This window comes from Pristis pectinata, chromosome 3 (assembly GCF_009764475.1).
Source record: "Pristis pectinata isolate sPriPec2 chromosome 3, sPriPec2.1.pri, whole genome shotgun sequence".
NCBI lineage: Eukaryota > Metazoa > Chordata > Chondrichthyes > Rhinopristiformes > Pristidae > Pristis > Pristis pectinata.
In genome coordinates, this window is record NC_067407.1 from 135,086,453 (window position 1) to 135,102,762 (window position 16,310).

Genomic DNA, 16,310 nt, shown 5'->3' on the forward strand with positions numbered 1-16,310 from the left:
AGTCACTTGTGTGCTCACCCGAGCTCGGCCTATTTGCCCGCGTTTGGCCCATATCCCTCTAAACCTTTCCTATCCAATGTACCCGTCCAAATGTCATTTAAATGTTTTTATTGTACCTGCCTCAGCCACTTCCTCTGGGAATGCCCTCTAGTATTAAAGCTATACCCTCTAGTATTTGACATTTCAACCCTGGGAAAGAGTGACCATTGAGGATAGAACTTCCCTGCTCCCTGCCTGGTTGCTCCTGAAGACCAGGATCCTTCTGCACAGCCCCCTCAGCCCAGAAGAAACACTGCACAGCAGGATCCTGCAAAGACAGCCTACCGGGTGGTCTGACCCATCACAGTACAGTAGAGAGAATCTGGGCTGAGTTTATTGATACAGTACTGAGGGAGTGCCACACTGCCAGCAGTGCCATTTTCTGGCTGTTAAATCAAGGCCATGTCTGCCCTTTGGTGGGTATAGAAGATCCCACATACTATGTTCAAGGAGAGCCCACCCTCACTCACATGCCAGGACCCTCGATTAACAATACTGAAAATTGATTACCTGGTCATAGGGCACCTTGCTGTGCACAGCACGGTAGTGTCGCGGTTAGCGTAACGCTGTTACAGCACCAGCGATTGGGGTTCGATTCCTGACGCTGTCTGTAAGGAGTTTGTACGTTCTCCCCGTCACTGCGTGGGTTTCCTCCAGGTGCTCCGGTTTCCTCCCACATTCCAAAGATGTATGGGTTAGGAGGTTAACTTGGGTGTAATTGGGCGGCATGGGTTCGTTGGGCCGGAAGAGCCTGTTAGCCTGCTGTATAAGTAAAGTTTAAAGATAAGGTTTCTTTATTAGTCACATGTACATCGAAACACACAGTGAAATGCACCTTTTGCGTAGAGTGTTCTGGGGGCAGCCCGCAAGCGTCGCCATGCTTCCGGCGCCAACAAAGCATGCCCACAACTTCCTAACCCGTACATCTTTGGAATGTGGGAGAAAACTGGAGCACCCGAAGGAAACCCACGCAGACACGGGGAAAAATGTACAAACTCCTTACAGACAGCAGCCAGAATTGAACCCAGGTTGCTGGCACTGTAATAGCATCACGCTAACCGCTAGACTACCGTGCCTGCCCTTAAAGTAAATTGGCTGAAATGTTTCCCGTGTTACTGTATTTGAATGTACTTCATTGACTGTATAAATGTGTTCCCACATCCTAAAGCCATGAAAGACACTTTATAAAAACATCTTCCTCTTTTATTGGATACTAACTGTCAGTCATGGAACTATACAGCACAGAAACAGGCCCTTCAGCCCAACTCGTCCATGTCAGCCAAGATGTCTATTCAAGCTAGTCCCATTTGCCTGTGGTTGGCCCATATCCCTCCAAACCCTTCATAAACTATACCTGTCTAAGTGTCTTTTAAACGTTGTAATTGTACCCACCCCTACCACTTCCTCTGGCAGCTCTTTCCATACACCCACCACCCTCTCTGTGAAAAAGTTGCCCCTCAGGTCACTTTTAAATCTTTCCCCTCTCACTTTAAATTTATGTCTTCGAGTTCTAGACTCCCTACCTTGGGGAAAAGACTGTGAACATTCACCTTATCTATGCGCCCCCCCCCACCCCCATTGATTTTATAAACCTCTATCAGGTCACCCCTCAGCCTCCTTCGCTCTAGGGAAGACAAGTCCCAGCCGATCCAGTCTCTCCTCAAACTCAAGCCCTCAATTCCAAGTAACATCCTCAAGAATCCTTCTGCACCCTTTCAAGCTTAATGACATCCTTCCTATAGCTGGGCAGCCAGAACTGTTATAGGACATGAAATTTGTTGTTTTGCGGCAGCAGTACAGTGCAAAGACATAAAATTACAATGAGTTAAAAAAATAAATAAGTAATACAAAAAATAAGGAATAACGAGGTGGTGTTCATGGGTTCATGGACCGTTCAGGTAACGAGAAGTACGGTTCCACCAATGACTTGTACACTTGTACAGTACCGGGGCCTCGATAATACAACAGGGGATCACCCTGGCTCACTCAGATACGATATACAATACAACCCCTTCCTCAGATTGGTTCCTCTACATTGATCTGATTTATAACAGGCCATTCAGCCCATCATATCTGTGCTAGTAAAATAAAGAGCTACCCAGCCAAACCCCACCTTCCAGTAGGTCCATCGCCCTGCAGGTCATAGTTCTTCGAGGACACATCCGGGTACTGTTTAAATGTGGTGAAGGTTTCTGACGCTCCCACGCATTCCAGATCCCCACCACCCTCTGGGCACCAAACACTTTCCTCATCTCCTCTCTAGTTCCTCGACCAATTACTTTATATCCCTTGGTTTATGACCCCTCTTATAAGGGAAACAGCTCCTTCTTATTTACTTTGTCAAAGCCTTCATCAATTTATATGCCTCAATTAAGTCTCCCCTCTGCCTCCTCTGTTCCAAAGGAAACAACCCCAACCTATTCAATCTTTTCTTATCGTCACAAACTTCCCATTCCTGGTAATATCGTTGTAAATCTCCGCAACCTCCCCAGTCCAATCACAGACACCAGCCTCCCCTCCTTGCACTCTGTCTATACCTCTTGCTGCCTTTGTGAAGCAGCCAGCATAATCAAAGACCCCACCCACCCAGGTCATTTTATCTCCTCTCCTCTTCCATCAGGTAGAAGATGCAGGAGCCTGAGGGCACGTACCACCAGGCTCAAGGACAGCTTCTATCCCATGGTGATAAGACTATTGAATGGTTCCCTTATACGATGAGATGGACTCTGACCTCACAATCTACCTTGTTGTGACCTTGCACCTTATTGCACTGCACTTTCTCTGTAGCTGTGACACCTTACTCTGTACTGTTATTGTTTTTACCTGTACTACATCAATGCACTCTGTACTAACTCAATGTAACTGTACTGTGTAATGAATTGACCTGTATGATTGGTATGCAAGACAAGTTTTTCACTGTACCTCGGTACATGTGACAATAATAAACCAATACCAATACCAACACATCCTTCCTGTCGTGCAGCAACCAGAAATGAACACAAATTGTGGCCTAACTGGTGTTGTAGCATAACCTCCCTGCTCTTCCAAGTCTCCCTGTACATGGACAATGTCACCACCTTCTGTGTGAACCACGGTTGGTCCACAGATTGATCACTTTGAACTGGCCTCAGGGGTCGCAGCAAGAGTGAGGCCAAGTCTTTTTGGCCACTGGCCCAATTGATCCTCTGTTCCCTTCACTGTCAGGTCGATCTACCTGAAGGTGCCGGAATCTGGCTTAACCTCTGGCGCCGTCTGTGTGGAGTTTGCACATTCTCCCTGTGACCAAAGTCAAAATTGAGTTTAGGTGCAATAAAAAACTTAATTGCGGCAGCATCACAGGCACGTAGCATCAGAGACAAAATGTTCACAAGAAAAACATAAATTATACAAAATTATACAAGAAAGAACACAATTAGAACAAAGAAAGTCCATTGTCGTGCAAAGTGGTCATAGAGCTTGTCTTATGAGGATAGAATCATAGAATCATAGAACAATACAGCACAATACAGGCCCTTCGACCCATAATGTTGTGCTGATCTTTAAACCTTGCCCAAGGCTATCTAAACCCTTCCTCCCACATATCCTAAATCTTATCCTATCTTAAATTCCTCCATATGCTTATCTAGTAATTTCTTGAATTTGACCAATGTACCTGCCTCCACCACCACCCCAGGCAGCGCATTCCATGCCCCAACCACTCTCTGGGTAAAAAACCTTCCTCTGATATCTCCCTTGAACTTCCCACCCATTACTTAAAAGCCATGCCCTCTTGTATTGAGCATTGATGCCCTGGGAAAGAGGCGCTGGCTGCCCACTCTATCTATTCCTCTTAATATTTTATACACCTCTATCATGTCTCCTCTCATCCTCCTTCTCTCCAAAGAGTAAAGCCCCAGCTCCCTTAGTCTCTCCTCGTAATGCATACTCCCCAAACCAGGCAGCATCCCAGTAAATCTCCTCTGCACCCCTTCCAACGCTTCCACATCCTTCCTATAATGAGGCGACCAGAACTGGACACAGTACTCTAAGTGTGGTCTAACCAGAGTTTCGTAGAGCTGCATCATTACCTCACGGCTCTTAAACTAGATCCCACAACTTACGAATACTAACATCCCATAAGCTTTCTTAACTACCCTGTCCACCTGTGAAGCAACTTACAGGGATCTGTGGATATGAACGCCCAGGTCCCTCTGCTCCTCCACACTACCCAGAATCCTGCCATTAACTTTGTACTCTGCCCTGGAGTTTGTCCTTCCAAAGTGTACCACCTCACACTTCTCCAGATTGAACTCCATCTGCCACCTCTCAGCCCAGCTCTGCATCCTATCAATGTCCCTCTGCAATCTTCGACAATTCTCCACACAATCCACAACACCACCAACCTTTGTGTCATCTGCAAACTTGCCAACCCACCCTTCTACCCCCTCATCCAAGTCATTAATAAAATTCACGAAAAGCAGAGATCCCAGAACCGACCCTTGTAGAACAGGTTGAGTGAGCTAGGGCGTTTCTCTTTGGAGAGGAGGAGGATGAGAGGTGACTTGATAGAGGTGTACAAGATGATGAGAGGCATAGATCGAGTGGACAGTCAGAGACTTTTTTCCAGGGCGACAATGGCTAACACGAGGGGACATAATTTTAAGGTGATTGGAGGAAGGTACACGGGGATGTCAGGGGTAAGTTTTTTACACACAGAGAGTGGTGGGTGTGTGGAACGCACTGCCGGCAGAGGTTGTGGGGGCAGATACATTAGAGACATTTAAGAGACTCTTAGACGGACACATCAATGATAGAGAAATGGAGGGAAGGGTTAGATAGATATTAGAGCAGGATAAAATGTCGGTGTGAGTCGAAGGGCCTGTACTGTGCTGTAATGTTCTATGTCCTATGTTCTACTGTTGCTATACTGAGGTAGTGATTAGGGTTGTGCAGGTTGGTTCAAGAACCGGATGGTTGAAGGGCAACCAGATGGGTTTCCTCCGGGCACTTTGGTTTCCTCCTGCATCCCAAAGTCAAGGGTCTGGTAGATTAGTCAGCCACTGTAAAGTGCCCCTAGTGTGTGGGTGAGGGGTAGAATCTGGGGGGGTGGGGGGAGTTGCTGGGAAAGTGGGGAGAATATCAGAATCAGAATTTTTATCGGAATTATTATACTTAGATGATGTGAAATTTGTTGTTTTGCAGCAGCAATACAGTGCAAGACATAAAATTACTATAAATTACAAAAGATATCTTTATTAGTCACACGTACATCGAAACACACTGTGAAATACATCTTTTTGTGTAGTGATTTGGGGGCAGCCCGCAAGTGTCGCCACGCTTCTGGCGCCAACATAGCATGCCCACAACTTCAAAAATAAATAGTGCAAAAAAAAAGAAAGAACGAGGCAGTGTTCATGGGTTCATGAACTGTACAGAAATCTGATGGCGGAGGGGAAGAAGCTGTTTCTGAATCATTGAGTGTGGTTCTTCAGGCTCCTGTACCTCCTCCCTGATGATATATAACATCTTTCCTATAACAGGGTGACCAAAACTATATACAATACTAACATCTTTCCTCTAACAGGGTGAACAAAACTGTACACAATACCAATGTAGTGCAAATGTGAATGCAGCATTCACTTTTATCTACAGGGACAACAATGGCCCTTATCACAGCAGTGCTGAAGTGACGGGGGAAGGTTGGTTCATTGGCGCTGATAGTATTTTGACACTAGACTAACTGACCCTGGATAACAATGAAAGGCAGGCAGCCTGTTGTCCTTCGACACACTATGCTCTGATTCCTTGTTAGCTTCAGCAGCTTGTTACACCCTCAGGTACCTTCACCACCTCTCACCAGTGTGCTGTTGGGCTATGGGGGGAACCACTACCCATTCTCCCAGGAACTCAGGGGGGAGGGGGGGGGAGGTGGTGTGTGTGGAACTGTGGCTGATATCCAGGACCCTTGAACTTGTTTCCTACCACCAATACCCAGGGGTGTAATCGCTCAGGTTGCCCACCTGCCCATCACAGTGGAAACAACTGCTCCATCACTGAGTGAAATAATGATGCATTTCAGGGCATGCATTATTGGTAATTGGTTTATATTTGTCATATGCACCGAGGTACAGTGAAAAACTTTTGTTTTGTGCACCATACATACAGATCATGCCATACGACATCACATCGAGGTAGTAAAAAGAAAACAGAATGCAGAATACAGTGTTGCAGTAACAGAGAAAGTGCAGTGCAGGCAGACAAATAAAGTGCAGTGGCCACAACGAGAGAGTGGGAGATCCAGAGTACGTCTTTCAGTGTATGTGAGGTCCATTCAAGAGTCTGATAGAAGTTGTCCTTGAGTCTGGTGGTACGTGCTCTCAAGCTTTTGTATCTTCCATGAAAGATAACCTACGTAAGTTGCAGCTTTCACAACACCTGGTCATCTTAAAGCATCTTGCAACCAATAAAGTACCTTCTGAAGGGGGTTCTGCTGCACAATTTGTACACAATGCACTTAATGTAACTGCACTGTGTAATGAATTGCACTGGGATTGAGGCTCCTTCTTTAATATACAGTCACAGAATCTAAAACAAAACAGATCACTGATCCTTCCACCCCACTGCTAGCTGTTTAATTGTCCACCACCATTCAGAATTAGATGTGGCAGGATCTGGCCTGTTAGTTATCAGATCACTCGGCTTCATCCCTCATGTGGTGTTTAGCTTGAGGTAGTACCAGATGATTGGAGGGTGGCAAATGTTGTTCCTTTGTTCAAGAAAGGGAGTAGGGATAACCCTGGGAATTACAGACCAGTGAGTCTTTCTTCAGTGGTGGGCAAATTACTGGAGAAGATTCTTAAGATAAAACATCTTTATTAGTCATGTGTACATTGAAACACACAGTGAAATGCATCTTTTTGCATAGAGTCTTCTGGGGGCAGCCCGCAAGTGTTGCCACACTTCCGGTGCCAACATAGCATGCCCACAACTTCCTAACCCGTACGTCTTTGGAATGTGGGACAAAACCGGAGCACCAGGAGGAAACCCACGCAGACACGGGGAGAACGTACAAACTCCTTACAGACAGCGGCTGGAATTGAACCCGGGTCGCTGGCGCTGTAATAGCATTATATTAGAGACAAGACTTATGGGCATTTGGAGAAGCATAGGCTGATTAGGGACAGTCAGCATGGCTTTTTGAGGGGCAGGTCGTGCCTCACGAGCCTGATTGAATTCTTTGAGGATGTGACAAAGCACATTGATGAAGGTCGAGCAGTGGATGGGGTGTACATGGATTTTAGTAAGGCGTTTGATAAGGTTCCTCAAGGAAGGCTCATTCAGAAAGTCAGGAGGCATGGGATCCAGGGAAACTTAGCTCTGTGGCTTCAGAATTGGCTCGTTTATAGGATGTTGGTAGATGGAGTGTATTCTACCTGGAGGTCGGTGACCAGTGGTGTTCCACTGGGATCTGTTCTGGAACCCCTGCTCTTTGTGATTTTTATCAATGACTTGGATGAGGATGTGGAAGGGTGGGTTAGTAAGTTTGCAGGTAACATGGTGGTGTTGTGGATAGTGTAGAAGGTTGCCGTAGATTACAACAGGACATTGACAGGATACAGAGCTGGGCTAAGAAGTGGCAGATGGAGTTCAACCCAGAAAAGTGTGAAGTGATATACTTTAAAAGATCGAATTTGAAGGCAGAATACAAGGTTAATGACAGGACTCTTAGCAGTGTGGAGGAACAGAGGGATCTTGGCTCCATGTCCATAGATCCCTCATGGTTGCCGCAAAGGTCAATAGGTTTATTAAGAAGGCATATGGAGTGTTGACCTTCATTAGTCGGGGGATTGAGTTCAAGAGCCACGAGTTAATGGTGCAGCTCTATAGAACTCTAGTTAGACCACACTTGGAGTATTGTCTTCAGTTCTGGTCACCTCATTATAGGAAGGATGTGGAATCTTTAGAGAGGGTGCAGAGGAGATTTACCAGGATGCTGCCTGGATTGGAGAGCATGTCTTATGAGGATAGGTTGAGTGAGCTCAGGCTTTTCTCTTTGGAGAGAAGGAGGATGAGAGGTGACTTGATAGAGGTGCACAAGATGATAAGAGGCACAGATCGAGTGGACAGTCAGAGATTTTTTCCCAGGGCGAAAATGGCTCTGGCACTACTTCTGTGGCCAGTGAGGAAGCAAAGATCATCGCCAAAGGCACAGCAATCTCTTCCTTTGCTTCCCGTAATAACCTCGGATATATCCTGTCCGGCCCCGGTGACATATCTATCCTAATGTGGTTTTATCCAATTCCTCCGCACCACCAGGCTTCAGGAGCACAGGAAAGTCCAAGTCAAGTTTATCAGTTTATTGTCATCTGCACAAGTCCATGTGTGCACAGGTGCAATGAAAAACTTACTTGCAGCAGCATCACAGGCACAGAGCATCAGAGACACAACATTCACAAGAAGAACATAAATTACACAAAATTATATATGAAAGAACACAATTAGAACAAAAACGTCCATTGTAGTGCAAAGTGGTCACAGTGTTGCTGTACTGAGGTAGTGATTAGGGACGTGCAGGTTGGTTCAAGAACCGAATGGTTGAAGGGAAGTAGCTGTTCTTGAACCTGGTGGTGTGGGACTTCAGGCTTCTGTACCTCCTGCCCGATGGTAGCTGTGAGAAGATGGCATGGCCCGGATGGTGGGGATCTTTGATGATGGACGTTGCCTTCTTGAGGCAGCGCCTCCTTTAGATAGTACCGATGGTGGGGAGGGATGTGCCTGTGATGTGTTGGGCTGAGTCCACTACTCTCTGCAGTGGGAAATGAGAAAGGGAGCAGAAGAGAGAGATGAGGAATGTCTTTTCAGTCAGGGCTGCCCCTATAATTCAATCAGAGGTCAAACCAGCCCTCCAACTTCCTGAGCCCCCTCCAGCAGTAGCACAGCTGGTGGAGCTGCTACCTCTCAGTTCCAGAGACCCGGGTGTGAGCCCAAGCTCCAGTGCTGTCTGTGTGGAGTCTACATGCTCTCCCTGTGAATTTCCCTTGGGCACACCCATTATTTGCCACATCCCGAAGATGTATGGGTGTGAAAGTAAGACCCCCGTCACATCTCACCCATGCCCAGCCCTGCTGAGCCCGAACCATGGTTGGACATTGACAAGATATGCACGTGACCTGTCAAGGCTGGCTGGTGCTTTGTGGAGGGTTTAGATGGGTCAGAGGTTAGAATCCAAGGGTAGGATCAGAAGGGAGGAAAGCTGAGCTGGGAATAGAAGATGGGGTGCAGATATTTAGAAAGGCAAAGAAAAGAAACAGGGGATAGTGCAGGGTAGTTGGGATGTCATCTTACAGCTGTATGGTGCTGAGGTCAAGAGGGTTCAGGGCTTCAAGTTCCTAGGAGTGAACATCACCAATAGCCTGTTCTGGTCCAACCACGTAGATGCCATGGCCAAGAAAGCTCACCAGCACCTCTACTTCCTCAGGAGGCTGAAGAAATTTGGCATGTCCCCTTTGACACTCACCAACTTTTATCAATGCACCGTAGAAAGCAAGCTATCTGGATGCATCACAGCTTGGTGTGGCAACTGCTCTGTCCAGGACTGCAAGAAACTGCATAGAGTTGTGGACACAGCCCAGCACATCACAGAAACCAGCCTCCCCTCCATGAACTCTGTCGATACCTCTCGCTGCCTTGGTGAAGCAGCCAGCATAATCAAAGACCTCACCCACACAGGTCATTGTCTCCTCCCCCATCAGGCAGAAGATACAGGAGCCTGAGGGCACATACCACCATGTTCAAGGACAGCTTCTATCCCACGGTGATAAGACTATTGAACAGTTCCCTTATATGATGAGATGGACTCTGACCTCACAATCTACCTTGTTTGACCTTGCACCTTACTGTCTACCTGCAATGCACTTCCCTGTAGCTGTGACACTTTACTCTGTATTCTGTTATTATTTTTACCCTGTACTACCTCAATGCACTGTGTAATGAATTGATCTGTACGAAAGGTATGCAAGACAAGTTTTTCACTGTACAAGTGACAATAATAAACCAACACTAATACCAAATACAAATCATTGGTGAGACCACACTTGAAGTATTGTGCACAGTTGTAGTCACCCAGCTATAGGAAGGATATTTTATTAAGCTGGAAAGGGTGCAGTAAAGAATCACGAGGATGTTACCAGGACTGGAGGGCTTGAGATTTGATAGACTGGGGCTTTTTTTCCTGGAGTGTAGGAGCTTGAAGGGTGACCTTATAGAGGTTTATAAAATCATGAGGGGTATGGATAGGGTGAATGCACTGAATCTTTTTCCCGGGGTTGGGGAGTCTAAAACTGGAGGGCACAGGTATAAGGTGAGAAGGAATAGATTTAGAAGGCACTTGAGGGGCAAGTTTGTCACACAGAGGGTGGTGGGTATATAGAATGAGCTACCAGAGGTAGTAGTAGAGGCGGGTACTACATTTGGAAGGGTTCATGGATAGGAAAGCTTTCGAGGGATATGGGCCAAACGCTGGCAAATGGGACCAGCTCAGGAGGGCACCTTGGTCGGCGCAGATGAGTTAGGCTGAAGGGGCTGTATCCCGGATATATAACTCTATGACTCTGTGACAGGGATAACAATAGACAGGGTACATCAGGAAGACAAAGAATACACAAGTACCGGTGAACAGAGCCAGAATGAGGAAGAATGATAAAATAAAATCAAAGGATCTTTATTTGAATGTCAGCATTTGTAACAAGGTAGATGGGTCAACAGGACAAATAGAAATAAATAGGTATAATCTAATAGGCTGAGCAAGGGTGACAGTACTGTAGTGGTTAGCACAACGCTATTACAGTGCCAGAGACCCCGGCCGCTGTCTGTGAGGAGTTTGTACGTTCTCCCCGTGACTGCGTGGGTTTCCTCCGGGTGCTCCAGTTTCCTCCCACATCCCAAACACGTACAGGTTAGGAAGTTGTGGGCATGTTATGCTGGCGCCAGAAGAGTGGCAACACTTGCGGGCTGCCCCCAGCACGTTCTCAGTAACGCAAGAAGACGCATTTGGCTGTGTGTCTCGATGTACATGCGACTAATAAAGAAATATCTAATATCCAAACGTCGACCATTTCTCCTTCCGAAGATGCTGCTTGACTTGGGCTGAGTTTTTCCAGCATTCACCGATATTTTATTTCATGATCTTATACAGGGATGTGGTCGAAAGGGCCTAAAGCAAGAAACTCAATATTTGACATTTTGGAAGGATCAGCAAAAAAGGGAAAATAGGGTGGGTGGAAATTGTTTGACTAACAAAGGACCACTGTCGAGTTAGTTTGGATGGAGCTGAATAATGTGTAAAAAGATACTGGTGGGCAATACAGTTAGGACCCCAAAGAGTAACAATAATGTAGGACAGAATACAAATTAAGAAATAATGGGGCTTTGTATGAAAAGTGCTGCAATAATCCTGGATGATTTTAATTATCATCTGGACTGGGCAAATCAAATTGATAAGGGTAGCCTTGAGCTCGGGTGCTGAACTAAATTGGTCTTACACTGCCACCTGGTGGATTCAGTTATCGTCAAATGAAGCATCAGCCTGGAAATGGATGGTGAAACGCTAGGGACCCCACCACTTTTACACAGTTGTGACAGTGGGTAGTTTTGGGAGTTGTTCATCAGCCCCCAACTAACTAAGGCCGTCATGGCTGGAACCTTGAGATCATGATTCATAAAGCAAAAAACTGCAGATGCTGGAAATCTGAAAATTGAAGAGGTTATCTGATGAGGAAAGGTTTGACCAGCTGGGGAGTGAGAACTGTGCGAGGGGAATGTACTGAAACATATAAGATCCTGAGGAGTCTTGACAAGGTGGATGTGGAGAGGATGCTTCCTCTTGTGGGAGAATCTAGAAGTTGGGGTCAGTGTTTAAAAACAAGAGGCCGTCCATTTAGGGCAGAGATGAAGCAAAACTTTTCTCTCTCAGGGGATCATGAACCTTTGGAACTCTTTTCCTCAGTGGGTAACAGAGCCTTTGAATATTAAACTGAAAGAAACTACAGAGAGTTGTGGACACAGTCCAGTCCATCATGAAAACCAGCCTCCCCTCCACTGACTCGGGAAAGCAGCCAACATAATCAAAGGCCCCTCCCACCCCGGTCATTCTCCTTCTCCCTTGTCCCGTTGGGCATGAGGTACAGAAGCTTGAAAACACACACCGCCAGGCTCAAGGACAGCTTCTATCCTGCTGTTATCAGGCTTTTGAAGGGACCTCTTGTATGGTAAAGATGAAGTCGGTGTGGCCCTTGGACTTCACTTGTCTGCCTGCACTGCACTTCCTCTGTAACTGTAACACTATATTTCTGCATTCTGTTATTGTTTTCCTTTTGTACTACCTCGATGTACTTATGTATGGAAATAATCTGTCTGGACGGCACGCAAACAAAGTTTTTCACTATATCTCGGTACGTAAGATAAGACAAGAAGATATCTTGATTAGTCACATGTACATCAAAACACACAGTGAAATATATCTTTTGCGTAGAGTGTTCTGGGGGCAGCCCGCAAGTGTCACCACGCTTCTGGCGCCAACATAGCATGCCCACAACTTCCTAACCCGTACGTCTTTGGAATGTGGGAGGAAACCGGAGCACCCAGAGGAAACCCATGCAGTCACGGGGAGAACGTACAAACTCCTTACAGACAGCGGCCGGAATTGAATCCAAGTCGATGGTGCTGTAATAGCGTTACGCTAACCACAGCATGTGACAATAATAAACCAATTAACAATATAAGGCAGAGATAGGTATATTCTTGGTAAGCAAGTGGGTGAGAAGTTATCAGGGGCTGGACAAGAATGCATGCAGAGTTATAGCTTCATAGGGGCACAGTCATAGAGAGACACAGCATGGAAACAGGCCCTTCAGCCCACTAAGTCCATGCTGAACATCAACTACCCATTTACACTAATCCTACATTAATCTGACTTTCCCACCAACTCCTCTCAAACACTACCACTCACCTACACACTGGAGGCAAATTTTACAGTGTCCAATTAACCTACCAACCTGCATGACTTTGGGATGTGGGAGATAACCAGAGCACATTCGGAGGAAACCCACACGGTCACAGGGAGAACGTGCAGACTCCACGCAAACAGCACCCACGGTCAGGGTTGAACCGGGTCTCTGGTGCTGTGAGGCAGCAGCTCTACCTGCTGTTGAATGGTGGAGCAGGCTCAAGGGGCTGCGTTGCCTACTCCTGCTCCTAATTAGTGTGTTTGTATGTAAACACAAATGGCTATAAACACTCAGCAGCTCAGGCAGCATCTGTGGAGTGAGGATTATAGATTTAGATCAATGACCCAAGGTGTTGATACTGATTTTTCTGCATTTGTGACCAGAACTGCAGACAATATTCCAAGTAGGGCCTGTCCCATTTAGTACCAGGTGACAGGACGGCAGGAGGGTGTCCTCAGATAAGATAAGATATCTTTATTAGTCACATGTACATCGAAACACACAGTGAAATGCATCTTTTGCGTCGAGTGTTCTGGGACAGCCCACAAGTGTCGCCACACTTCTGGCACCAGCATAGCATGCCCACAACTTCCTAACCCATATGTCTTTGGAATGTGGGAAGAAATATGTCCTCAGTGTGAAGGTGAGAGTCTATCTCCACAAAGACTGGTCATGTGGTCACTTAGAGTCAGAGAGTCATACAGCACTGAAACAGGTCCTTCAGCCCAACGTCCATGCCAACCAAGATGCCAATCTAAGTTAGTCCCATTTGCCTGCATTTGACCCACACCCCTCTAAACCTTTCCTATCCATGTACCCGTCCAAATGCCTTTTAAATGTTGTTGTTATACCTGCCTCAACCACTTACTCTGGCAGCTCGTTCCACATATGGACCCAACTGGTCCATGCCAACCAAGATGCCCACCTAAGCTAGTCCCATGTGCCTACATTTGGCCCATATCCCACAAAACCTTTCCTATCCATGTACTTATCCAAATGTCTTTTAAATGTTATTATTATACCTGCCTCAACTAGTTTCCCTGGCACCTCGTTCCGTATACGCACCACCCTCTGCAAAAAAGTTGCCCCTCAGGTCCCCTTTAAATCTCTCCCCTCTCGCCTGAATCCTGTGCCCTCTAGTTCTTGATTCCCGGACTCTGGGAAAGATTGGAGGTATCATTCCTACTTCTGCCAATGCCATCATGGACAGATACATCGGTTGCAGGTAGATGTTTAATTTATATTTTTCTTGTGAATGCTGCTTAAGTATGCCTGTGATGCTGCTGCAAGGAAGTTTTTCATTGCACCTGTGCACACATGTACTTGTGCATATTACAATAAACTCGACCTTGACTTTGACTTTGGTGAGGATGAGGCAATGTCGGTTTATCCCTTGTGTTGGTTCAATTATTACTGCTGTAGACCCAGTAGGGCATCTGTGCCCTTCATGACTTGACCAGCTTGGTCAGTGGCAGATCTACTCATGCCCGCTCTTGTCCTGTGCCCAGAGTATATTCCGTGCCTTTGCCAATCGTTCCCGAAAGGATATGGATGATACACAGGAGGAGGACATTTAGTATGAATTGGCATCAAGATTGGCACAACATTGTGGGCCGAATGGCCTGCCCTGTGTTGTACTGGTTGGGCTTTTCTCTTTGGAGAGAAGGAGTATGAGAGGTGACTTGATAGAGGTGTACACAATGATAAGAGGCATAGATCGAGTGGACAGTCAGAGACTTTTTCCCAGGGCGACAATGGCTAACACGAGGGGAAATAATTTTAAGGTGATTGGAGGAAGGTATAAGGGGGATGTCAGGGGTAAGTTTTTTACACAGAGAGTGGCGGGTGTGTGGAATGCACTGCCAGCAGAGGTTGTGGGGGCAGATACATTAGGGACATTTAAGAGACTCTTAGATAGACACATGAATGATAGAGAAATGGAGGGCTATGTGGGAGGGAAGGGTTAGATAGATCTTAGAGCAGGATAAAATGTGGGCACAACATTGTGGGCCAAAGGGCCTGTACTGTGCTGTAGTGTTCTGTGTTCTATGTTTCTAGGTGCTCAATGTGGAGAAGCACAGGTCCGTCAGCTGAGGGAAGATGGTAGGTGGTAATCAGGAGGAGGATTCCCTGCTCACCCCCCCACCCCCGCACCTCCCTCCCTCCATTTCATGCTCTCCTATCGGATGCCACCACCTTCAGCCCTTTGTCACTTCCAGCCATCACCTTCCAGCTTCTGACCATCATTCCCACTCCCCCATCTGCCTATCACACCCCCCCTCACCTGGATCCACCTCCCACCTGCCAGCTCTTGCTCCACCCCTTCCCTCCACCTTTTTATACTGGCCATCTCCCTTCTTTCTATCTCTCTCTTTTCTCCTCACCTTTTTTCTCTCTCTCTCTCCTCCCCCCATGGGGTCCCTGCCTCTGACCCATCCCCCGGTGGATCTGCTCTCTCGTCCTCCCCCACATCTGCCTGTCACTATCTCTTACCTGCATCTACCTATCACCACCCTGTGCCCACCCCACCTCCCCTCTTTTGTCCACCTATCACTGCTCTGCTTTTCCCTCCTATATATTGGGCTTCCCCTTTTCCTATCTTCAGTCCTGAAGAAGTGTCTTAATAGTATTAATGGCAGGACTCTTGGCAGTGTGGAGGATCAGAGGGATCTTGGGGTCCAAGTCCATAGGACGCTCAAAGCGGCTGCGCAGGTTGACTCTGTTAAGAAGGCATATGGTGTAGTGTCCTTCATCAATCGGGGAATTGAATTTAGGAGCCGAGAGGTATTTTTGCAGCTATATAGGTCCCTGGTCAGACCCTACTTGGAGTATTGTGCTCAATTCTGGTCGCCTCAATACAGGAAGGATGTGGAAGCCATAGAAAAGGTGCAGAGGAGATTTACAAGGATGCTGCCTGTATAGACTGTGCTGCCCCATGTTGGGTCAGTCCTCCAGTGGGGTGTGATGGAAGGGTCCGGCACATCAGATTCGGAATCAGAATCAGGTTTATTATCACTGACGTATGACGTGAAATGTGTTGTTTTGCGGCAGCAGTACAATGCAAAGGCATAAAATCTATAAATTACAAAAATAAATAAATAGTGCAAAAAAAAATAACGAGGTAGTGTTCATGGGTCGAGGGCCATTCAGAAATCTGATGGCGGAGGGGAAGAAGCTGTTCCTGAATCATTGAGTGTGGGTCTTCAGGCTCCTGTACCTCCTCCCTGATGGTAGTGAGATAAGATAAGATACCTTTATTAGTCACATGTACATCGAAACACACAGTGA